Here is a 25015-nt window from a genome sequence, read left to right on the forward strand (position 1 = left end):
AGATCCATTTTGGAAGAAGTGCAGCCAGCGTGCTCCTTTAGAGGCCAAGATGGCCACATTTCATCTTTCATACTTCGGACATGTTGTCAGGAGGGACCAATCGCTGAAGGAGGATACCATGTTTGGTAAAGTCAGAGAAAAAGAGGAAGACCTCCAGAGAGATGGATTGGCCAAGTGGCAGCATCGATGGACTTAAGCGTGGCAACAATTGTGATGTTGGCCCAGGATCGGGCAGTGTTTCATTCTGCTGTGCATAAGGTTGCTATGGGTCAGTACCGACTCAATGGCACCTAACAACAACATTTGGTGAAACAATAACACCAGGGAGGTACGCATTCCCTAGAACAACCAACCAGAGAAATGAAGGGGCAGCATTTTCCCAGGGATAAAGTTTAGGAGCCAGGAGGGGACAGGAAAGAACGGATCATGGAAACAGTAAGTACACGGAGGAAGTGGGAAGAGTGTTGTTACGTTGTAGAGATGCAATCAATGTCATGAATCGAAGTATGTCTGAACTGTTGACTGGAAAATTCATTTGCTCTGTAAACTTTCACCGAAATCACAACTAAAAGTTTAAAGAAAAAAATTCCCTTCCATTGTGATGAAATGCATGTAAGATTGACTGAATTGGGGGACTAATGATGTGCTCTGTCTGTAAACCTTCATTCAATTCACACATAAAAAAAAAAGGAAAAAAAATAAATCCCCTCACAGCGGAAAGACTGAGGCAGTCAAGTTGCAGAGGAAATAAGCAGGCTGGCTGGACCAGCAGGAGGGGACAAGACTCTACATGTTACCCTCAAAGACTGTAAATGTCCCCATCCAAGATGCTGCTAGAATGGGGATCCAGCCCATGCCTCGATTCACATGCCTTCCTCACTGATGAGACACTGGTTGGCTCTCTGACTGAAGCCCTAGTCCTCTGCCCAAAATTCCAAGGTTCCACTGAAGCCATGTGCCCTGTTTCTTAATCTTTAGGTCCCGATGGGGCTCCCTATGTCCACCAACAGACAGCGCTATAACGGGTCAGCACAGGCATGAGTCAATGGAAAGGACATCTTGATTACATTACAAGTAACAGTGACAGTAGTTAGCATTCACAGACTACTAGGTGCCTGGGGGCCCTGGGGGCTCACTGTGTTAATCTGTGGGCTGCTAACTAAAAGGTCTGCAGTTTGAATCTACCAGCCACTCTTTAGGAGAGAAATGAGGCTTATCTGCTTCTGTAAAGATGTACAGCTTCAGAAGCCGTATGAATCCATTAGTCAGAATTCACACATTTGCAGTGAGTTTGGTTTGGGGTTTTTTGTTGTTGATGATGATTGGATGTGCCTTGGTGGTCCAAATGTGCTTGACTGCTAATCAAGAGGTTGGTGGTTGAAGTCTACCCAGAAGCACCTCAGAAGAAAGGTTTGGCAATTTATTTCCAAAAAATCCGCTCTTGAAAACCCTATAGAGCAGAGGTTGATTCTGACACACGTGGGGTCTCCAGGAATCCGAGTCCATTTAAAGACAACTGATTTACTGATTTTATGTGCTGCTCAGTAGCCATGAGCTTAGCTCTCCAGACATCAACATTTCCTGACTGCGGAGACTCCATGAGAGAAGCTCCCAAGCATGGAGCACAAGCCTGGTCTGGCCTTGTGCCCTAATGCCCTTCTCTACTCACAACCCTCCAGGACACCCTCCTCACTCAGAGTAAAAGCCCAAATCCTCAAGGTGACCCACAAAGCTCTGTGCAATCTGCCCTTACTTGCTTTCCTCTAACCACATGGGTCTCTTGTGCTACTAGTTCATGTTATTTAAGTAAAGCAGCCATGGTCCAGCCTCAGGGCCTTTGCATTGCCTGTTCACTCTGTCTAGACCATCTTCCCCCTAATCCAGGTCTCTGTCTAAATATCAGCTCCTCCAGGAGACAGTCCTGCGCTCCCAATCTAAAACAGCCCCCACCACTCTCTCTCTCTGGAGCCCTGGTGTGTCGCTGGATAATGAACTGGACCACAAGGTCAGTTTGAGCCACAATATTGGCGGTTCAAATTTACCAGCCAATCCTTGGAAACCCTATACAGGGTCACTATGAGTCGGAATAGACTCGACAACACTTAACAACAACAATTCTCCCAAACCCAGCTTCATTTTTCTTCATCCCTTAAAATAGGAAATGAGAAGGCTTCAGAGAGTTTGCAGGGAAATAGGATTAAAAAAACATTGTATTTTCCCACAAATATTTTTTATTTATTAGATTTTTACATATCTTTACCCCCAACACCACCTTCTAGAATGTAAGCAGCAGGAGAGTAAGGATTTTTGTGTCGTTCTTCTGCCTGTATCAGCAAGGAACATAGTAAGTGCCAAATAAATAAATGTTTGTTGACTCAATTCATTAGTTAGTTGGTAAATATAAAAGTTATAATCTTGGCCTTTCAGCCAGAACCGCCATCTTGCAGTAATCCACCAAAATGATGAACACAAAAGGAAAGAGGTGAGGTACCCACTATACTCCAGGCCTTTTAGAAAATATGGGGTAATTCTTTTGGCGTCATATATGCATATGTGCAAGAAAGGCGATGCATTGTGGAACATCAAGGGATAGGCACAATTCAAAAAGGGATGTCCCTCAAAGTTACCATGGCAGAAGTTACCCCACTGTAGAAGAGTCTACAGTGTGACCCAGCATGCTGTTGGCATGGTTGTGAACAAACAAGTTAAGGGCAAGATTCTTGCCAAGAGAATTAATGTGAATATTGAGCATATTAAGCACTCTAAGAGCCGAGAAAGCTTCCTGAAGCACAGGAATGAAAAATGATCAGAAAAAGGAGGTGAAAGAGAAAAGTACTTATCTTCAACTAACGCGCCAGCTTGCTCCTCCCAGAGAGGTGCACTTTGTGGGAACCAATGGATGGGAGCCTGAGCTGCTGGGACCTATTTCTTATGAATTTATGGCAGAACAGGTGTAATTAAAGATGTCTGGAATGCTCCAAAAGAAAGTCATAGTCTTAGAGGTTTGGAGGAGGGTGTGATGACTGGGGACATTTCTGTGTGTCCTGCCGAGGGGTGAGGGCCATGGAGACTTCCTTAGTGGAGAGGTGAATGGTGGGCCTAGAAGCTTCTACTACTAATGCTGTCATGTTCCAACATGGTGGAGGACGAGAGGACCAATCTGAGGGAGTCTTTGTACAGCTTTCTGCCTCTGCCCGAAACAGTGCCCACATCCTTCTCCATGCTCCTGGTCTCAACTCAGCTGCCCCCCCTCCAGGAAGTATCCCATCATCCCTACCCAGCCCATACCTCCCCCAGCACTCCTGAGTCAGTGCCTCCTCTGGACTCCCAGGATATCATGGCCACATGTGATCAGCATCTGTCAACCTCTCTGTCTCTGACCAGGCTGAGGTCCCTAAGGCAGAGCCCATGGTGGTCTTGTTTTCTGCTATAGTCCCTGTTACTTCCCAATAAATAATTGTCAGATGAAAACCAATAGCAGTATTTTCCATGCCACTTATGACCATTGTCCATTTAATCTCTCCTTACTACGCTCTGTCAAGTGGGAACTGTTATCCCCATTCCTCAGCTAAAGAAACTGAGGCTCAGAAGCACACAGCCTGCAAGTGGCAGAGATAAGATTTGAACCCGGGTCTGTCTGACCCAGCAGCCAGGACTTAACTGCTCTGTTGAATGCATGAGACACTGGCAGAGCAGAATCCACAACTCTGAACAGGGGCTCCCGGGCTCCCATACATTACAGACCCCAGGGCTGGCCCAGCTTTCATGAGCTGCCTTTAATTGACAAGGCCCAGAAAGCACCCTCCCCACATTATCACCGACCCAGCTGCCTGGGTTCTCAGGGCTGAGACCTCAGCAAGGAGCTCTCCTTCTCTGGGAATCCTTGGCATTGTGTTGTTCTGGTACACAACCCCACTGAGCTACACCGTATTCACGGAGCCTGAGGACCAGACTACACATTTGCTTTCTCTGCTTCTTGGAGCCAAAGACACAGCCCTGCCCAGGGGAAGAGACTGAGGGTGAGCCGGGGTCTCTGTGGCCGCTGGATACTACAGCTCACCTGCCCCTCTACAGTGGGAGCTGCTTCCCTCCAGGTGACCACAGCTAGTCTGCTTCCTTCTCCAACTCAACACCAGTCCGACAGCCCTCCTGACCTTGCCCAGCAACATCCTGACTCCCAGAGAACACTACCCACATCTGGACATGGCAGCCAAGTGCCGCTCCATCAGAGGACTTACCTGGTGGGTGTGCAGATAGACAGAAACAGGCCACCTGTGGCCTCTGGTCCTCAGCACCGACAGATGGCTGGTTCTAGATGGCGTGCCAGTGGACGGAGCCTGGGCCGGAAGGCCTGTTGTGCTCTTGACAGTAGCTTTCTCTGAAATTCAACCTATTTCCTTGATGCAAAGACAGGAAAAGAGGCCGTGTCTGAAGTTTACGTCAAAGTCACAAAGTGCTGTGTTCAAGGAAAATAGCAGACCCTGAGATCAGGAGATGGTAAAGGGCATTTCCGGGGCCAAGCAGTACCTGCCCCAGCAGTGACGAAGAAATTGAGGCTAGCCCCCGGCAGGGATTATAACACAGAATAAGGATTCCAACAGTAGGTCCCAAATCTCTCCCATCTGAGAGGAGGGGACTTGTGTGTGTCAGAATAGGAGGTGGGCGCTGGCAGTGGGAGGGGGAATCCAGGGTACACTGGAAACTAGAATGCCCTGATTATCCCCTCCCAAGGGGGTATTAACCCAGGGCCTACCTCTGACTAAACCACCCCATTCGAATAATTAGTTATTCCACAGGCAGGTAGAGGAAGAGAAACTTACATCATCAGTTTACACCCTAATGGCTCAGAGCAGTTACATGTGCCTCACCAGGACTACAATGACACACAGCTAGGACCCTACACAGCTCACAAGCTAGAGACAGAGGCCAGAGGTCTTGGGGATATGAAATACAGGGTACTATGGGTACCCTGAAAGATGTCTGAGAAGGGGTCCAAAAGAATCCATCACACAGTTAAGACAGGGTGTCCCCCAGCACCCTGTCCCAGCCCAGTCCCACCTCAGACCTTCCCAATACACTTGCACTAGGCAGATCAATACCCCCTGCCTGCTCTAGCCACACCCTCTACCTCTCCTCCCTTCCCTCCCACTGGGGCACTTGTAACTAAGCAACCCCTTTGCCCTCTCCCCACAGTGGATGGCACTCATCCACCTCTGACTAGATGAGCAAACCTCACACCTGTGTCCTTAGATGGAGGCTGCTATGTTACATGGCTAATTCTTGTTCTTTCTACTTCACCCCCATCTCTCACTTCCAGTGTCTTCAAGGCCTCTGGGATCCACTCTCTCCTACCACCTCCATGTCCTCTTGTGCACTTGGATATTGTTTCAGAGGCTGCCCATCCATGGGGCTTCAGGGACCTGTGCAGAGATGTTCTGGACCCACCTGTGAAGATCCCAAGAACATTTCTTCTCTGGGTCCTGCTGCCTCCCAGGGGGAAGCGGGCTTAGCTCCTCAGCCAGCCTCAAGTTCCCTCTGCCCTTAGCAAAGCCCCTTTGTTATGGACCCTCTCTGTAGTCTCTCTATCCTTCCACCCTATATACTCCCTCTTCCCACTCAGGAAATATTTTTTCTGGGCTCCAGACTAGAATTTTGGAGATACTTTTCTCCAACATGGTGGTGGTGACGACATAGATTGTCCCAAAACTATTTTTGCTGGAAGCGTCCCCTTCCCCCATAAGCATTATGGATCTGGAAAGATCCATGAAATGTCTATTTTTGCCACATTGGATATTCAGGGAATAAGAGAAGAACGCTTTGGTTGACTGAACAGAAATCAAGCATCTTAAATCACATTGTCATCAATAACAGTGACAGTAGTTGGCAGTTACTCTGTGCTGGGTGATGTTCTAAGCACTTAATAAATCATTTATTTCTGAAAACAACCCCCCATTTCCTAGGTAAGGTAATTGTTGTTGTTGTTAAGTGCCACCGAGTTGGTTCCGACCCATAGCGACCCTGTATAAGGTTTCCGAGGAGCAGCTGGTGAGCCTGAACCATCAACCCTGCAGTTCAAATGGCTCTTCAGTCTGGCGTATTAACTCACAGCACCACACCAGGACTGAGATTCCCCAAAAAACAAACAAACCTCACTGCTGACAAGTCAATTCTGACTTCCAGAGACCCTCTAGGTGCCCTGGTGTCTAAGATAAGCACTGGACTGCTACCTACTAGGTGGGCAGTCAAACCCACCTGCCATTAACCCTATGATTCAGAATGAATAAGAATCAACTCCATGGCAGTGGGGTCTGTTTGTTGAATTAACCCTATATGGAGTATAGAACTACTCACATTGGGTTTCAAAGGCTGTAAATCCAACGGCTGATCTTTTGGTTAGCAGCAAAGCTTTTTTTTTTTTTTTTAATGTACACTCAAACACTCAGGAATACATAATCATTCAAACAACCAAAGAGCATACCCTGCAAGCCTGCCCCCTGAACACCAGAACACAGCCCCTCTCTCTCCATGAGTCTAGAGACCCCAGTCATTCCATCTCTCCACATCATCTTTGCCTCCATCTCTGTCAAGCAGAGAAGGTTTTTAATCACTGTGCCACCAGGGCTCCTAACTAAGGCACAGGTCAATTAAATAACAGCCACCAAGGCAAGGAGGAGCTGAGCCCCGGTAAACTGGCAGTGCAACAAATCTGGCTTCATAACCCAAGCATGAAGGGCACAGAAACCTCTCCCAGCAGGACCTCAACGCACTCCCCCCACCCCCGTCAGAAACTGGAAGGTAAGCAGGCTGCATGGGGCACCTAGGAGCCACAACATATGGGGTCGGTGGGGCAGTCCCCAGGTGGGCAAGGAGCTTCTGGTCTCCAGGATCCTCAGGTCCTGAGAGGGGAACTCTCAGCCTCTTGGAGATACTTTCTCAGCAGCCCAAGCCCCTTTCCTGTCCCAGGTGGAAAACCAGCGCTCAGATTGGCCTGCAGATAAGGTCGGCTGTTCCGCCGCAGTGAAGGGGAGTAAATGGGTCTTTTGAACACTCAGAATAAAGGGTGAACGAATGGAAATGTGGGCTGGGAAAGTTGTGGTGCATTTGCCCTGGTTGGGTTTGAGTAAATATTCACCCACAAGGAACTTCAGAAAAAATGGAGTGCACCCTGTGTTCAAGAGCATCTATACATAAAATATTGACCATGTGATTAGTTTTCAATTGCTGGATGACCTCTCACTGCTAGCCGTGGAAACAGCTGAAAGGCGCCGCACTCATGTGGCAGCCTGTGCTGAGTCCCTTGATAAATCTCTGTGTCCCCAAACTGACCCCCATCTTCAGCTTCCTGACTCCTACTCATCATGCTGGTGGGGTGCTTCAGGGTAAGCGCTGCACCACAAGGTCAGTGGTTCAAACCCACCAACCACTCCTTGGAAATCCTAATCTGGGTCGCTATGAGCTAGGCCAGACGCAACAGCATTTAACAATTTATCTTTCAGGTCTTGGATTACATGTGGCTTTCTCAGGGAATCCTTGCCTGATCCTCCAACTGGCAGGGGCAGGGACTTGAACAGACTAGATTTGAGCTCAGGAGTTTGGGGTGGGGGCTCTGGGTCACTGATAAGAAAACATCCCTTAGGAAAGTTTGAAGGTCATAACTCCATCCTGCCCAGGGAGGTGATCACACCTCAACGCGGTGATTCCCAAGTGTCTGCAAGTCCTAGGGCCACAAGGGGACTCCCTTGCACCCTCCAGGGACGACTCTGAAGAACTGTATCCTTCCAGATGCAATTTATTACATCACTCAGGATTGTAAAGATTGCCGTGGCCTCCCTCCTCTCACCCCACCCAAAACAAATTGATCCAAGCTGGCCTAAATCAGAGGAGAATTGATTAGCCATGGCAGCCACTTGCTGTGCCCTCCCTGGGATGCCCATACCCCACTCCTTCTAAACATTCTAATCACAAAGTGACAACCTCCTCAGAGAGCTCTTGGGGGTACTTCCTATTTATTCAACACTGAGCACCTGTTCTAATCCAGACCCTTTTTCGGTACTGGGAACAACGCAGATGAAAATCCCTTCCCTCATGGATCTGATATTCCATGAAAGGAGACAAAGAATTAACAGGAATGCATATTACAAAGACTATGGCAGGTGTATATACTAAGGAGTAATATTCATTCAAAAACCGCTGCAACAGTACATTGACAGGGAACTGCCAGAGGTACAAGCCAGATTCAGACAAGGACGTGGAACGAGGGATATCATTGCTGATGTCAAGTGGATCTTGGTAGAAAGCAGAGAATACCAGAAAGATGTTTATCTGTGCTTTATTGACTAGGCAAAGTCTTTCGATTGTGTGGATCATGACAAGATATGGACAATATTGTGGAGAATGAGTATTCCAGAACATTTCATTGTACTCATGAGGAACCTATGCATATACCAAGAGGCAGTTGTTTGAACAGAACAAGGGCACATTAAATGATTTAAAATTAGGAAAGGTGTGTGCCAGGGTGTCGGGGACTGGCCTCGACAGGGAAGTTTGGTTCACGAAGTAGGGAGATCTGGCGGTGAAAGAGATAGAAAAAGAATATACACAAAGACGTGACGAGAGAGACAAAGAGACACCCCGAAACCAGAGTGGATGCAAGACTGGCGGACAGACCCTGGATTGCAGGCATCATGGCCCCTGCAGGCAGTAATGCACGCAGGATTCGGTCTGCATCTGTCTTTTATTTCAGGGAGGGATTTTACACAAAGGAAGAAGGGGATTATTAAGACAGGGTACAGAAATGAAATGTGATTAATCGTTCAAAACAGAACACAATGATTTACAGGAACAAATTCTAAAATATACATCGCAAATTCTCTTAATAATCTAACATCCTTAATTTTCCAAAATTCAAGCAAATTGTTATAAATTACTTTTTAGGTTCAAATTCTAAGGCAGTGACTCAAGGTTTCTCAAGGCTAATTAACATACCTATAGCACTTAATCTTGAATGGGAAAAGGTGAAAAGGCTTTCAAAAGGTCTGAAGAGAGTCAAGCTGTTTCAGCTACCTGGCTTAGGCTTTCAGGAGGAAGGAGGGCATCTGGGTTAATGGTTTACACCTGGGGACGGTTTGAGGAGGTTGTCACTTATTAGTCCTTGAACAATACTCCGGAATTCGCCAATCTACTTCGAGTGAATTCCTTGGTCGAATTGTCTCCAGAGCCTCCCAGCAAACTTGCCTTTGGAACTTTTACGGCCTCGGCTTTAGAAGAGGTTTTTGTTTTAATATTTGCCCATGGGTATCCAGGGCTCATGTATTAAGTTAATATCAAACATAACTGAATAATTTGATAAAGAACAGTTTGGACATGTTTGCCAGGTGGCCAGAGTTTGCTCCTCAGAGAGATTTGTTCCTAGGACCCTACGCACTGCCAACACAGTGGAGACATTAAGAGAGGCACATAAGAAACCATTTTCTCAGAAGCTACAATTACTGGAGTTAGAAGCATAGAATGAATAATAAGACCAAAGAAAATTATACAGAGGTAGCCCACCAGTGAGTTCGTAAAAGCCTATGAACCCGGGAAGTCAGGAGGACACTTCCTTAGCCCTCAGGGTCCCTGTGAACCTGGGACGTCAGGAGGTCACTTCCTTTGGCCCTCAGGATTCCTGGCTAGCCATCCTGAGTGGGGCCATAATGTAGGATTTTTATCCATGACATAGGGCCTCAACATCTCAGTGCTTTGCGGTCCCCAACACCAGGGTTGTATTCTTTCACCATACTTATGCAATCTGTATGCTGAGCAAGTAATCTGAGAAGTTGGATTATATGAAGAAGAATGTGGCATCAGGATTGGAGGCTGTTGTAGTTAAGTGTCTTCAAGTCAGTTCCAACTGATAGCAACCCTATAAAGGGTTTTCAAGGAGTGGCTGGTGAATTTGAACCACTGCCCTTGCAGTTCAAACCAACCTTGCAGTCCAGTGCTTTATCCCACAGCATCACATCAGGACTCCTTCAGGACTGGAGGAAGATGCATTAACAACCTGAGATATGCAGATGATACATGTTTGCTTGCTGAAAGTGAAGAGGACTTAAAATACTTACTGATGAAGATCAAAGATCACAGCCTTTGGTATGGGTTACACCTCAATGTAAAGAAAACAAAAATCCTCACTACTTGACAAAATAATAAAAGAACCATCATGACAAATGTAGAAAAGGTTGAAGTTGTCAAAGACTTCATTTTGCTCAGATCAACCATCAACACTCATGGAAACAGCAGCCAAGAAATCAAACAACATATTACATTAAGAAAATCTGCTAAGATTTTCCTCTTTCAAGTGTTCAAGAACAAAGATGTCAGTTTGAGGGCTAAGTGCACATGACCCAAGCCATGGTATTTTCAATAACTTCATATGCATGGAAAAGTTGGAGAATGAATAAGGAAGATTGTGAAGAATTTATGCATTTGAGTTACCATTTTTGAGGAGGATATTAAAAGTACCATGGACTGCCAGAAGAGCAAAAAACATAAATCAGTGTTGAAAGAAGTATACCCAAAATGCTCCTTAGAAACCAGGATGGCCAGACTTCTCATACTTTGGGCATATTATCAGGAGGGACCAGTTCCTGGAGAAGGACATCATGCTTGGTAAAGTGCAGTCAGTGAAAAAGAGGAAATCCCCCTACCCCCACCCCCCAATGAGATGAATTGGCACAGGGGCAACAGCAATGGATGTGAGGTTGCTACAGGAGTGGGCAGTGTCTCATTCTGTTGTGTGTAGGGTTACTATGAGTCGGTACTGGCTCAACAGCACCTAACAATAGCAACAAGGAGTAACATTAATTGGAAAAAGCTACAGGGGCAGGCTGGAGTATGGGATTTTTAACAGAAGAATTCGGAAAGGCCTCCCTGAGGGAATCGTCTGTGAGCCAAAAGTTAAAGGTAGTGAGGAAGGGAATCAGAAATACTGGGGGAAGAACATTCTAGGCAAACAGAACAGCAAATGCAAAGGCCCAAAGCAAGAGCAGACCCTCTGTGTGGCAGACACTGTTTTATCCCTGGCTGTGACCCCCAGATTCTGGCACATAAAAATTTTTAAACTGAGCCCTAGTAGCACCCTAGGATAAGCACTGAACTGTTGTAGGATACATAACGTTGTTGTTGTATGCTGTCAAGTCTTCTGACTCGTAGGGTTTCTCCCAACTCCTCCCACATCATCACCCTCTAGGTGCCTCTCCCCCTTCCCTATCATCCTACCTTATTTTGCCCCATCCCTTGCCCTTCAACCCACCTTACCCCTACACCTTTCGTTTCTCCTCCACTTCCTCATCTACTCGTTTCCCCTTCCTGGTCCACCCCTTTCCCCACCAGCTCCCACCTTATTCTTTTGGCCCTTTGCAATATTCCATTCCCACCCAATTCTTTTCCTTCCTACTGGGCTGGTTTTGGATTTCTGGAAGAACAGTTTGGGGACTTTGCCACCCTGGCCTTCCCTGAGTCCTCCCCGACGAGTCTTCCACACTCACTGTGTCTCCCTCCCAGCAAAGGAACTGAGTAGGGAACCTGCATGCATACCTCAGGGTCACTGGCCACTTTCACTCATACGCTGTACTGGGGCTCCATGCTCAGGGCTTCACGTATGGAGGTGTGTGTGAGTGTGTGGATATGATTGCATGTCTACATCCACTGTGTGTTGGATTGATCAGTTGTGGATGCTGTATCAGTGTGATATCTGTGTGTGTGTTTGGCAATAAATGTTCCTGAGTTGGTTTTTGTTTGTTTCAATGTCTGTTTGGTTTTCTGTATGTGTGTGTGTGTGTGAGTGTATGTGTATATGTTTGGGTGAGTGTAGACTTTGGACATCCATGTATGCATAAATGGTTGTGTGTCTGTATGTTTCTTCCACTTCTCTGTCAATTTGTTGTGTTGTTGTAGCTTATCATTGCTGTGGTGCTGGAAACTATACCACTAGTATTTCAAATAGCAGCAGGATCAACCTTGTGAATGTGGGCACTATTGTGAAAGAAGGATGAGAATTCCAGAAGACTCGATTGTGCTCTTGAGGAACCTGCATATAAGCCAAGACATAGCCATTTGAATAGAACAAAGGGGTACTTCATGGTTTAAAATCAAGAAAGGTGTCTGACAGGGTTATATTGTTCCATCATGCTTAATCTACACACTGAACAAACACTTCAAGAAGCTAAACTATATGAAGAAGAATGTGGCATCAGGATTGGAGGAAGACTCATTAACAGCCTGTGGTATGCAGGTGGCACAATCTTGCTTGCTGTAAGCAAAGAGGACTTAAACACTAGCATGACACTGTGGGATAAAGCACTAGACTGCAAGGTCGGTTTGAACCAGCTGCTCCTAGGAAACCTTATACAGGGTCGCTGGGAGTGGGAACCAATTTGATAGTATTTAACAACAACAGCAAAAAAGATCAAACACTATAGTTTTCAGTGTGGATTATACCTCAACATAAAAAAAAAAAAAAAAAATCTTCACAACTGGACCAATGAGCAACAGCATGATAAACGGAGAAAAGTTTGAAATTGTAAAGGATTTCATTTTACGTGGATCCATAATCAATGCCCAATGGAAGTAGCAGTCAAGAAATCAAATAATGTATTATTTTGGGCAAATCTGCTGCAAAAGACTTCTTAAAAATGTTTAAGAAGCCAAGACATCACTTTGAGAACTAAGTTATGCCTGACCCAAGCCATGGTATTTTTAATCACCTCATATGCATTCGAAAACTTGACAATGAGTAAGGAAGACTGAAGGAGAATTGAAGCATTTAAGTTATAATGTGAGGAAAATATTGAACATTGTAATAAAGAAAGAAAGAGACAGGAGAGAGACTTGGCTTCAATAGCAGACAGGTTTATTGCAAGTAAACCTGGGAGGGGGTACTCTAAGTTATCAAAAGAGACCAAGAACCCACCTGTTTCTTACAGACTGGGGTATTTAAGGCAGTGTGGTCCTAGGTACAGTTCTGGTGAGTTTCCAGTGGGCGGGGTTATGGAGATTTTCCTGAAACCTTAAACTATCGAGGGGAGGGTCTCTTGGCATAATAGGCTTAAGGTTTCAGCGCCACTTGGGGACAGCTGCAATGCCATTTTGTTGATCAGATACAGGGTCCTTCAAACATACTATGGACTGCCAGGGATCCTGGTTTGGCACTGTAGGATAAGCACTGGGCTGCTAAGCATAGGTCGACATTTCCAACCCACCAGCAGTTCCTTGGAAACCCTATACATGGTTGCTCTGAGTTAGAAAGGACTCAATGGCAATTAACAGCAACATGGACTGCCAGAAGAAGGAACAAATCTATATTAATGAAAGTACTGCCAGGAGCAATTTGAAAGGCAATCACAACAGGAAGTCCTGTATAGAGTGGCAGAGAATTGTGGAACAAAACTAAAACAAAAAACTGTTTTTAAAGACCAGGCTTATGGATACTTATCCTGTAAAGACTGGTGGTAGCCCTTAGATAAACTTCAGGCGTGAAACTGAACTTAACCCATGCCTGAACTTTTAGCTAATCAATTGGCCTACTTTATTGTTAGGTTCCATCGAGTCGGTACCAACTCATAGCGACCTTATGCACAATAGAATGAAACACTGCCCTTCCTGGGCCAACCTCACAATTGTTGCCACACTTGAGCCCATTGATGCTGCCACTTTGCCCATCCATCTCGTTGGGGGTCTTCCATTTTGAGTTGTGCCCCATCAGTAAATGAAGGTCTCGCAGGCTTTATTCCCACAGGCTTTACTCCATTTGCACCATCATAGTCAACTCTACCTTGAGGAGGTAGCTCTTCCCCAGTTGCATTTTGAGTGCATTCCAGCCTGAGAGGCTCATTTTCCAGCACTGTATCTGACAGTGTTTCTCTGCTAGTCATAAGATTTTCAGTGATTAAATACTTGGAAGTAGTTCGTCACTCCTTCTTCCTAGTCTGTGTTCGTCTGGAAGCTCATCTGAAACCTGTCCACCATGGGTGACCCTGCTGGTATTTAAAATACCGGTGGCATTGCTTCCAGAATCACAGCAACTCACAAGCCACCACAGTATGACAAACTGACAGACCTATAAGGTAAACAAAAAGACCAGGGAGGTCTACATTAATTAGACAAATCAATCAAAGGAGATCAAAAGGGCAGCATTTGCGTAGGGATATAGCTCAGATCCTGGTGTGGCACAGTGGGATCAGCACTGGACTTATAACCACAAGATCTGCAGTTCAAATTCACCAGCTGCTCCTCAGAATCCCTATACAGGGTCACTATGAGTCAAAACCAACTCAACCGCACTTAACAACAATAACAAAGCTCAGACGGTAGGAAGGGATGGGAAAGAAGAATGAATGGAAATGGTTATCATATGGAGGTAGTGGGAAGAGGGCTGTTACATTTTCTTTCTAATTTGACTGGGTTGCAAAGAAAATTAAACTGAGAATGATTGAGAGAAAATCTTTGAGTAGGAGGATGGGCAAGGAGAGCCTGGTACAGGCTATTGTCCAAAGTGGAATTGAAGGAATGCCCACTGGGGTCTGGCCTAGAACCTTGAGAAGGTATGTTCTGAACCAAGAAGCAGTAGGACTAGGGGCTGGAAATGCAGGGTCAGCAGCCACGATGGGGGTTTCTAGTCTTGCTGGTGAGACCAATGGTGCCGCCCATGCCAAAGAATCTGAAGACAGGGCAAGGGACCTCATATGTGGAGACCTGAGCGCTGACTTTGGGTTTGATCTGGGTTGAAAATTCACACTCTTAACTAGTCTTTCAGTGTGGCCTATGCCAACCTCCTCTTGTTCCTCTCCTGTCACCTGCCCCTTGGACACTGCTCCAGCACTGCTGGCCTTTATGATCCTGGATTCACACCTTCCTGCCTCAGAGCCTTTGCCTTAGCCAGTCCCTCTGCCTGGTGTCCCAGCCCCTTATCTGTTCATGCAATTGATTTCTTCTCTTCCTTCACACTAACTTCAGAGAACTCCCCACTCATTTCTCCTAGAGGATATCTCACAGTCTGAACCAATCTTGCTTATCAGTCATTCACTTGTCTGTCACCTGTCACTCCCCATAGACTGAGCTCCACTAGGGGGCACTAGTCTGGTACAATGATCACCCAATAAATGAATCTAGCTCCACCACTTTCTAGCCATGTGATCTTGGGTGACTCATATGACCCCTAAATCTGTTTCCTCACCTATAAAAGGAGAGCAATGATCATGTACCTCTCGGGGTTTGTTATAATCACAAAATAAAATGGTTTAAAGCCTTCAGCTAACTAATACACAGGGGTCAGCAAAGCTGGTGCCGTGGATCAACACAGAAGTCACACAGGGGTTTCTGCATCTCTCTCACAGTGGAGTTTCCTGTGCAGTCTGGAGAGCTCTGATGTTACTTGTCCCACCCACATATACCACAGGGGGAGTATTTCTGGCTGGCTTTCTTGCCTCTGGCCTTGGAGGTAGCTCCAGCCACAGCCACAGGCACACCCAGCATCCACATCCTGATGACCTAACCCTCAGTCCTCACCCACTAGCAAGATACTTCTCTGAGGCACACCAGACACGAAAGGGCCTGGCCTGGCAGAAGAATGCCACTGCCTTTGTGCCAGTCTGCAGGGTCAGCCTGGAAGCTTTCACACGACCGTCAGCACTTGGAAGTTAAAATATACACTTCTAAATATCTCATGGATCAGAGAATAAATAGCAGTGGAAAATGTTAAATTTTAAGCTAATCAGTACTTTCAGAAGGCAGTTAAAACAGTACTAAGAGGAAAATGTCCCTCGGAAACCCTGTACAGGGTCGCTATGGGTCGGAACCGACTCGACGGCACTTAACAACAACAACAACAAGAGGAAAATGTATAGCTTTAGGTAGGGCTGAAAAGGAACAGCAAAATAAATCCAATAGAAGGAATGAAATTATAAAGACAGAGGTAGTTCTAGAAATTCAGGGAACTGAAGCCTCACCTGATCCTTCTGTCCTGCTTCCTAGCTTCTGGCACAGCTTGATTGGCAGATGAAAAAGAGTACCTGAATAAGTCCCTACTTGTAGGGTCAGATCCCCAAGGGCAGGACGAAAGTGTTCCTTGTGTGGTGTACCAGTATTCCTCTTTATGCCATCCTGGACGCAGTTGTGAGTGAAAGGTTCACTTGTATTTTTGTGGGTGTGTAAAGAGGCCGTACACCATTCTGTTATCTCCAACCAGAAGATCAGTAGGAAGCTACGTGTGGGGGCACGGGACTGCTGTGGAGACATAGTGACACAATTTGGGAGTTCTGTCAGTCTCCTGGGCAGAGGGAGTTGTACAGTCAGAGACCTAGATGGACAGTGGGCAACCCATCTCTACTACAGTCAGATGGCAGCTGTACAACTTGACGGATGTTCAGTTGTAAAACCAGTCGATGTCAAAGATTATATTGCTACCATTTAGCAAGAGGGTGGTTATAACAGATACTTAAGCAGTTATTATAATCAGATCAGGCAGAAGAAGAATTCAGCCACAATTCCAAGTTTACAACCAGCCCTGGTGTGCTGCTGTAGGACACATACTGAACTGTGAAAAACAAGGAGACCTGGTGTGGCACTGTAGAGTAAGCACTGGACCACAAGGTCGGTTTAAACTGCAAGGTAGGTGGTTCAAACGCACCCGCTGCTCCTCGAAAATCCTATACAGGGTCACTATGGGTCAAAACCAATTTGACAGCACTTAACACCAACAATGAACCATAAGCTCAGCAGTTCAAATCCACTAGTTGATCCTTGAAAACGCTGTACAGGGTTGCTATGAGTTGGAACTGACTCAATGGCCCTCAACAACAACCAGACAGGAAATAGAACAGTTATATAATGAGACAGTAGGAAAACTGAACAAAAGCAAAATATTTACCAGAAAAATCATATAGTTAGAGAACCAGATAGATAGTTGGTAGAATAGCAGAATGTTGTTGTTGTTGTTAGGTGCCATCGAGTCGGTACCGATCCATAGTGACTTTATGAACAGCAGAATGAAAATAGCAGAGTAGTGGGACATTAATGAAGCATCTAGTTAATTCTGTAACGTAAGATAATCAGTAAGACTTTAGCAGATACACAAAGTCAGAACACTGGGTGTCATCACTGGGTAGTATTAGTCAGTTGGGCAATGAATGAGGCTGTAGAATATTAAAGCAGTGGAGTCCTGGTGTGGCACCGTGGGTTAATGCGCCAGACTGCAAAGTCATTTGAACTGCAAGGTCGGTGGTTCAAGCTCACCAGCTGTTCCTTGAAAACCCTATACAGGGTCGCTATGGGTTAGAACCGACTCAACAGCACTTCACAACAACAACAACAAAGACCAACAAGCACTGAGACTGTTGGAAAAGGGGCAATTGGGTTGTTATACAACCAGCGTGGAGCAGTGAATTGGGTAGGAAGCTTCACAATCAGAAAGCCACATGTTTCAGATATTAAGCAGTGGGATTGGCAGGAAATTGAACAACCATGCCAACTTATAGTGTGACGCCAACCAGTTTGGCAGCAAGATAGCCAAGCCATTGCTCCATTAGATGTTTGGGTAGAGGGACAGACAGATTTCTATGCCACCGGACAGCAAGGCAGTAAACAGATGGGTTGTTCTACTCTATAGAAATGGTATGAAACAAAATCAACTCAATGGCAGTGGTTTTGTCTCTGGTTTAAAATATTACTCAGCCATAAAGAGAAATTAAGTCACAAAAGGACAATGACTTCATTTATATGAGATAAGTAAATATCTGTTGTTGCTGGCATCCTGGTGTGGAGCTGTAGGTTAATGTGCTGGACAGCAAAGGCAGTTTGAAGTGCACAGTGGGTGGTTCAAGCTCACCAGTCGCTCCTCGGAAACCCTATACAGTTGGAACCGACTCAACAGCACTTAACAATAACAACATGTTGCTGCTGCTGTGTGCCACCAAGTTGATTCTGACTCATAGCAACCTTGTATAGGGTTTCTGAGAGAAGCTAGTGGGTTTGAACTGCTGACCTTGAGGTTAACAGTGCAGTATTTCTCTTACAGTGTCACACCAGAACTCAAGCAAATACATAGAAACCAAATGTTAGTAGTTATGAGGGGCAGGAAAGAGGGGAAAAAGGAAAGCTTTAGCTTCAGGGACATTGAGTTCACATTAATGGTGGTGAAATATGGAAAATGATAGTTATAATGCTGTACAGCAGGAAGAACATAGTCAATGTCACTGAATTACATGTGTACAAATTGTTGACTTAGCAAATACTTTGTTGTATATATTTTACCACTATAAACAATTAAATTAAAGTATAGTATAGCTTATATTCTCAGGAGTCCTGGTGCTGTAGGATAAGCATTGGACTGCTAACCCTAACCCTAACCCACAGGTCAGGAGTTCAATCCCACCAGCTGCTCCTTGGAAACCTTTTTTTAGGGTCACTACGAGTCAGAAGAAACTCAATGACACTTAGCAACAATAACAGAATAGTATCACCCACCCACCCCCATCTTCCTAAGGAGCCCTGGTAGTATAGTGGATTACAAACTGGGTTGCTAAACCACAAGGTCAGGAGTTCAAATCTACCAGTTGCTCTGAGGGAGAAAGAAAGATGAGGTTTTCTGCTCCTGTAAAGATTTATAGCCTCAGAGACCCGAAACAGGGTGGCTATGAGTCGGAACCCCCACCACCACCTCCATCCCCCTAGACAGTGAGCTTCCTCAGGGTAGAGCCTTTGGTTCATTCATTCATTCACCTTTGGTTCCCTCACTGTATTTTGATCCTTCAAATCAGGCTGTTAATCTCATGGTCAGCAGCTCAAAACTACCAGCTGTTCCGCAGGAGAAAGATGAGGCTTTCTGCTCCCATAAAGATTGATAGCCTCGGAAACCCTGTACAGGGTCATTATGAGTCAGAACCAACTCCACGGCACATAGCAACAGCAACAACAACATATATTAGGTGTTGAATTAGTAACTATTAAATACATAACTGAATAAATGAGTCAATAATTTTATAAATAAATATATTGTTTCTCAGGCTTGTCTTACAGTAAATATACTGTCTTCTGCACTAGGCATTGCTGCCATGTTATCATAAGCATCCTGTGGTAAAACTGGTTGGGGTGGGGGGTGGGGGGGGCTGGGTCCATACAAGATTGACACAAGAAAATTAGCATGTTTGTAGAGTACGCCTCACAGCCAGAAACTGCCTCTTCATGGTGTTTGGATCCAGAATATCCTCGCGGAGCATTCTGACTTGGCTGGTCACATGACCTGGATTAGACATAGGACTTGCCCTCCAATTGCTTGTCTTTTCCCATATGTTTTTTGGGATCCTTGTTTTCGTGAGTCTTTTGCCACCAAGTCTTTCCAGTCATTATGAAAATATTGTATGTCATGCTTGCTGGAGGCACTCTAAAACAAAACACAACCAAAGTCTTACTTCACAGCTAAATACACATGAATCTGTACTGTCTATTATTGGTCAGTGATAGAGATTGGTGTTACTGAGGAGTGAGGAATCTGCTTCCCATCCAGAGGGTTTGCCAGGTAGGGAATTCTTTTTTGCCTCTAGACAGAAAGAGCCTCTGGGAAACTCCTTTTCCCCTCTTTCTCAAAAGGACCACCTACAATGTCTCTGTGGGATGGAGTCACAGACTCACCCACTTCCTTTACAACCTCCAGGGGGCATGAAGGAAAAATGGTGGTTCAAACAGATGAGGGCTGATCAGAACTGTGGAGTGTGTTGAGCATAATTTCAGGAGCCCTGTAGTGTAGTGGTTATGAATCGGGCTACGAGCTGCAAGGTCAGCAGTTCAAAACTACCAGCTGTTCCGCGGGAGAAAGATGAGGCTTTCTGCTCCCATAAAGATTTACACCCTCAGAAACCCTGCACAGGGTTGCTATGGGTCAGAACTGACTCCACGGCACATAACCACCATCACCATAAATAAATCCCCAGTCTCTAGCTTCTGCCACATTCAAGGCTCCCTTTTTTCACTGTGAACAATTTGAGCACTCAACATAGTGTCAGTTAGAATCTGAAGGGTCCATAGGGAGCTTTCTCTTTCTTCTGTGATCAGGGAAGTGTGTCCCAGGGGATGCAGAAAGAAGCACTGAGTATAGAGGTGTGCCATTCCTGTAATTAAGTGTAAATGATTTGCTTTCTAGTGCCTGCTCCTGGTTGAGAATAGACCCATTAAAATGAGCACTGTTGGAGCAAAGTCCTGGAGGGCCAGGTATTAGCCTTTCGTTTGCAGGGTCATGAAGAAGATTAGGTAGTCTGTGGGTGGGCCTGGAGTGGCTATGTCACTGGGACAGTAAGAAGTTCTCTAAGTAGAGATGTCTTTTGGCATTTTAACCATCAGTGCAGCTGTGCCAGTGTGGACAAGCTGAATCCTAGCCATGCTCTCCTCTCTCCTCATCCTCCCTGCCCTCTTGTAGCTGCACTCTTTCTTGCTTTCCTATACCAATAGTCCTAGTATCCTATTTCTCCAATAGGAGGTTATACGTTCTCCTCATCCAGCCAGGCTTTGGGAACATGTCTGGTCTGATCTTCAGTGGCCTTTAGAAACAAGCCTGGTCTGAGCCAGGGATTAAAAACTTGGCTGTGCATTGGGGTCACCAAGAAAGTGCCTAAAAACCATCTGTACTGGTACAAAGCATGCCAGTAGATCTCTGCCCTTCTCCTAAACGCAGGCTTAGCAGGAAGCTTTGTTGGCAAGCTAGGACAAATACCCATGAGGTTTTGGAGGGAAGGCAGGTACTAATAGCCACTCACATGGATTGTTTCCTCTTGGTCCAAAAGATTAACAAAAGCACAAATGACACTGTGACCACGAGAATCGCTGCCACTATGACACCAGCAATGGCGATGTTCTTCTGTAGGAAGTGCAGAGTCTCCGTGCAAGGCGGGTTCTCACTCTGAGTCTCTAAACAAGAAGACACAGAGCAGAGCCGATAAGAGAGCAGTAGCCCCATACAGATCCTGGACCTCAAGCACTTCAATCAACCCTCCAGGGAAAACCCGTGGCTTCTGCACACAGCAGACATGAAAACCTCAGCATCTGAACTACAGGCTCCACAAGTTCTCTGCATTTGTTTAGGAACATCCTAAGCTGTTTGGTGAGGGAGTGGTGGTGAGATGCTGAGGGGTGGGCTGCCAAAAACAAAACGTTCATAATGAGAAAAAAAGGAAGTTCAACAAATCACAGTTTGTAAGAGATGAGAAGAAGAGATTCAGATGAGGAGAGAGGACGTTGGCCACTGTAAGAGGTGAAAAATGTTCACTGGAAAGGCTTGTAGTTTGGAGTTTTTCACATAGCAGTAAAAAAATAAAATGGTGTTGGTTGTAGATGGCACTTTGTTGTTGTTAAGTGCTATCGAGTGGGTTCCAACTTATAGCCACCATGTATAAGGTTTCCAAGGAGCAGCTGGTGGGTTTGAACCACCAACTTTGTAATTCAAACAAACCTTGTAGTCCAGTGCTTATCCTACAGTGCCACACCAAGACTCCACTTTACCTGCCTTAAGTTTAAACCATTAAAAAAGCTATTTATGTGGGATCAAATTGACAAGGGCAGTTCCGGGTCTGCTTGGGAGGCTTAGCAGGCAGTGAGTTTAAGACTTTTTAAAATGAAATTTAAAAAGAACTGTCTCCTCAGCCACTCCCTTTTCATGTCCTCCAGCATCAGGAAAACCAACTAGGTACACAACCTACCTCAAGTGTGCAGGTGCCGGAGTGGGAAAGGAGGGGGATTCATGTTTGTATTGACATGGGGCAAAAATAATGCCAGAGATGATTGTGAACTTTAATGAGCCTCTAGAGACTTGCTGTGTCGCTGTAGGATAAGTACTGGACAACCAACCACAGGGTCAGTGGTTCAAACCCACCAGTCGCTCCTTGGATTCCCTACACAGGGTCACTATGAGTGGGAACAGACACGACGGTACTTAACAAGAGACTTGCAGAGCACCAGCCACTCGGAGGGAGAAAGAGGAGGCTATCTGCTCCCATAAAGATTTACAACCTCAGGAACTCTATACAGGGTCGCTATGAGTCAGAACCAACTCAATGACAGACAGTAGGAGAAAAGGCTTACCAGGACCCTAGGTGGTACAAATGGTTTGCACGGGACCACTAGCCTAAAGGTTGGTGGTTTGAGCCCAGCTAGTGGCACCAGGAAAGATAAGCCCTAGTGATATGCTTCACAGCCTTGAAGCCCTGTGGGGTGGCCATGAGTAGGAGTGGACTTGATGGCAACAGGTCACCATTAGTGGTGCGCTGGGAAGTGTTGAGCAATTTTATCTAGCTCTATAAGGAAAGGACACCTATAAGCTCTGCCACCCCATATGTAATGTGATCAAAAGAGAAAAAATCATCAGGGAAATGAGGCACAGAGGATGATCACCACGATAAGGGTGGTTTAGTGTAGACAGCTAACAAGGGGACCCTGAGGATGGAGACAAGCATGTGCTGGCCTTGCTGAGTTATGGGGAAAAACACGTGTTTGTCATCCTGCCTTCCTGCTTTCCTCTGTCAAGAGCTACTGAATCAAGCTGCTCTAAGGGCTCTGCTAGAATAACTCAGCCGGTAGATTTGCTCCGCCATCGAATCCAGAGGGTTTTTAATGCCTGACTTCTCAAAAAGTAGATCTCAGGTCTTTCTTCTGAGGTGCTTCTGAATATTGTACTACCTCAGAAACCCTAAGCAGGGTCACTACGAGTTGGAACCGTCTCCACGGCACACCACCACCACCACCACTAATCATTTGGTTAGCAGCCAAGTGCCTTAACAATTTACATTACCCAGTAGCGTCCCTGCTGCCCTAGCCCTTCTGAGTTCTTCCAATAGCAGCCCAAAGCCTGCAATTCTCCACTGCTTGCCACCTTCCAGTCCCCTGCCCTGGAAGGAAACCTTGGGCAGTGAGGTTCTTACTGAGCTATTTGGGATCTTTTGAGTTGCTAGTTTTCACATATATAATTTGTGACAATTAGACTTGAGGAAAGACACACCCCAAGATTAGTTCACCTCTCTTTTCATTGCCTCCAGCTCTCTACCTCCCTCTACTCCCCTCCCTCACGGGTCCCCTCCCCACAAACTCCTACTTTAACCCAGGATTTAGGGCTGAGTTGTAATTTAGTAAAATCTGTTTTCTCCTCGCTGAATTCTGAAATTGAAGCAATAGAAAGGGTTAATCAAATTTAGTAATTAAATCATTTTCAGTATTGCCTTTAGGTCTTGTTTCTCATGTCTGACTTCATTCTATTGTAATGCCTTTCACTAAACAATGACTTGATAACTTTGTAAATTTGCCACTGAAAGGTGTAAATCAAAGGTTTAAAAATAAAACAAGGATTACTTACTAAGTTAACACGCTACTAAAGCTTTGTGTGACCCTAGAGCAGATTGTACAGCCAGCATGGTTGGTAAAACTCCATTTGATAGCCTGTGGTTACCATTTATTTCTTAGAAATACTATAGAAAGTCTTCTGGCAAAAAAAGGTCACCCTTTGAGGTCCTACTTGTGCTGGATAAATGGAGTTCTTCTCACTCCCTGATCTCACAAGTGGCATAACTAATGGACATTCTGTTGAATGGCTCTCCTCAGCATCTGGGGAAGACCCAGTAGCAACAGGAGACCCAGGTGAGATTTCTGAACACAGCAGCTCAGACACAGAGCATGCGTAGAGAGGGTCATGTGGGCAGATACCTGTGTGTGTATTTCCGTCTATGTGTGGATCCTTGTGTTCTCTGTGATATGTGTGTTATGCCAGTTTATGAACAAAAGCCTGCTTAGACCACCAGGAGGAGACAGGACAGCACCCTGGGGTGCTGTTTCAGTTAGTCAAGACAAACTACCAGAAACTACTCACTTGTCCCCTGCTGGACCTGTTTCTGGAGCCAGCAGCTGGTGGGTTGTGAGATCCACAAGCGCCCCAGAAAGGAAAGCCTCCACTTTGAGCATTTGATTTCTGAGAGGTAAGAAGTGACAACCAGGTAGGTGTCTTTCTGATAGCAGATGGCTGCATCAACAGGGTGTACTGGGCTTGGTACCAGCAAGTTGCAAAGAAGGGTAAGTTTCTACGGCTCTGAGTAACAGGCTTGGGCTCAGGCAATCCAAAATGGAAGCTGCACAGCCAATCCAAGACTAGATTAACATTGGCATTTAACGTCATTGGCCAGCAGGGGCTCGGAAAATGACGTCTGTCTATGTTATGAATGACCCTTGCTGTGTAGAAACAACACGAAAGTAGCACCTTTTTGAAAGGGGGTCAAATTCCTGGAGTTAGTTTAGTTCATAACTTGAACTGCAGATTGCACAGTTCTGAGGGTGAATTAAAGGTGTGCTGACATACATTCAGTTAAAATACCACAATGGCAAGCAGACTTGTGCGCCATGTTAGGTTCATGCTACATAGATTATTTACCTGCAGGATATTCACTCTCTGCAGGCGTGGTTAATTCCTCTGAATCTAGATCCCGGTTAAATAGGGAGGATTGTTTAACCTTCTTTTGCTCTGTAAAAAAAAAACAAAAAGCAGAAAGACAAAATGTGTTCACTTGAAAACAATCCTTGGTCTCTGATTAGTTCTGTTTTTACCATGAAAATAACTTCCTCTAGAATCAAAGTGAGCTGGTAGGGAGGATTTTTAGAGACAAGTTCAAATGTACTACTCTATATCAGTATTAGGTTTTTTATTTTGTTAATATGACAAATTCCTATGCAGTCCACCCATAGATTGAGGCAGGGGTTCTCAAAGTTGAGGGGGTATCAGAATCACTGGGAGGACTTGCTAAAACACATACTTCTGGGCCCCCTCTAGAGCTTCCTGTTTAGCATTTATCCCAGTGATGCTGATATAGGTGCTTATGCTACTGGTTGGAAACTAAACGTACAATCGCAAGAGCTTTTCTAAGGTCACTGAGCTGCTCTAAGCAGCTTGTATAAAGCAGAGATGCTAAGACCTGCCTCACAAGGAGCTCTGGTAGCATAGTGGTTACGAATAGGGCTA

General features: G+C 45.5%; 1 pseudogene; it reads left to right on the forward strand.

Annotated features, from left to right (window-relative positions):
• The first annotated feature begins 2459 nt into the window (after positions 1-2459).
• Positions 2460-2957, forward strand: LOC102820750 (annotated as a pseudogene).
• Positions 2958-25015: the final 22058 nt, after the last annotated feature.

Source organism: Chrysochloris asiatica, unplaced genomic scaffold (genome assembly GCF_000296735.1).
Source record: "Chrysochloris asiatica unplaced genomic scaffold, ChrAsi1.0 scaffold00395, whole genome shotgun sequence".
Classification (NCBI taxonomy): domain Eukaryota; kingdom Metazoa; phylum Chordata; class Mammalia; order Afrosoricida; family Chrysochloridae; genus Chrysochloris; species Chrysochloris asiatica.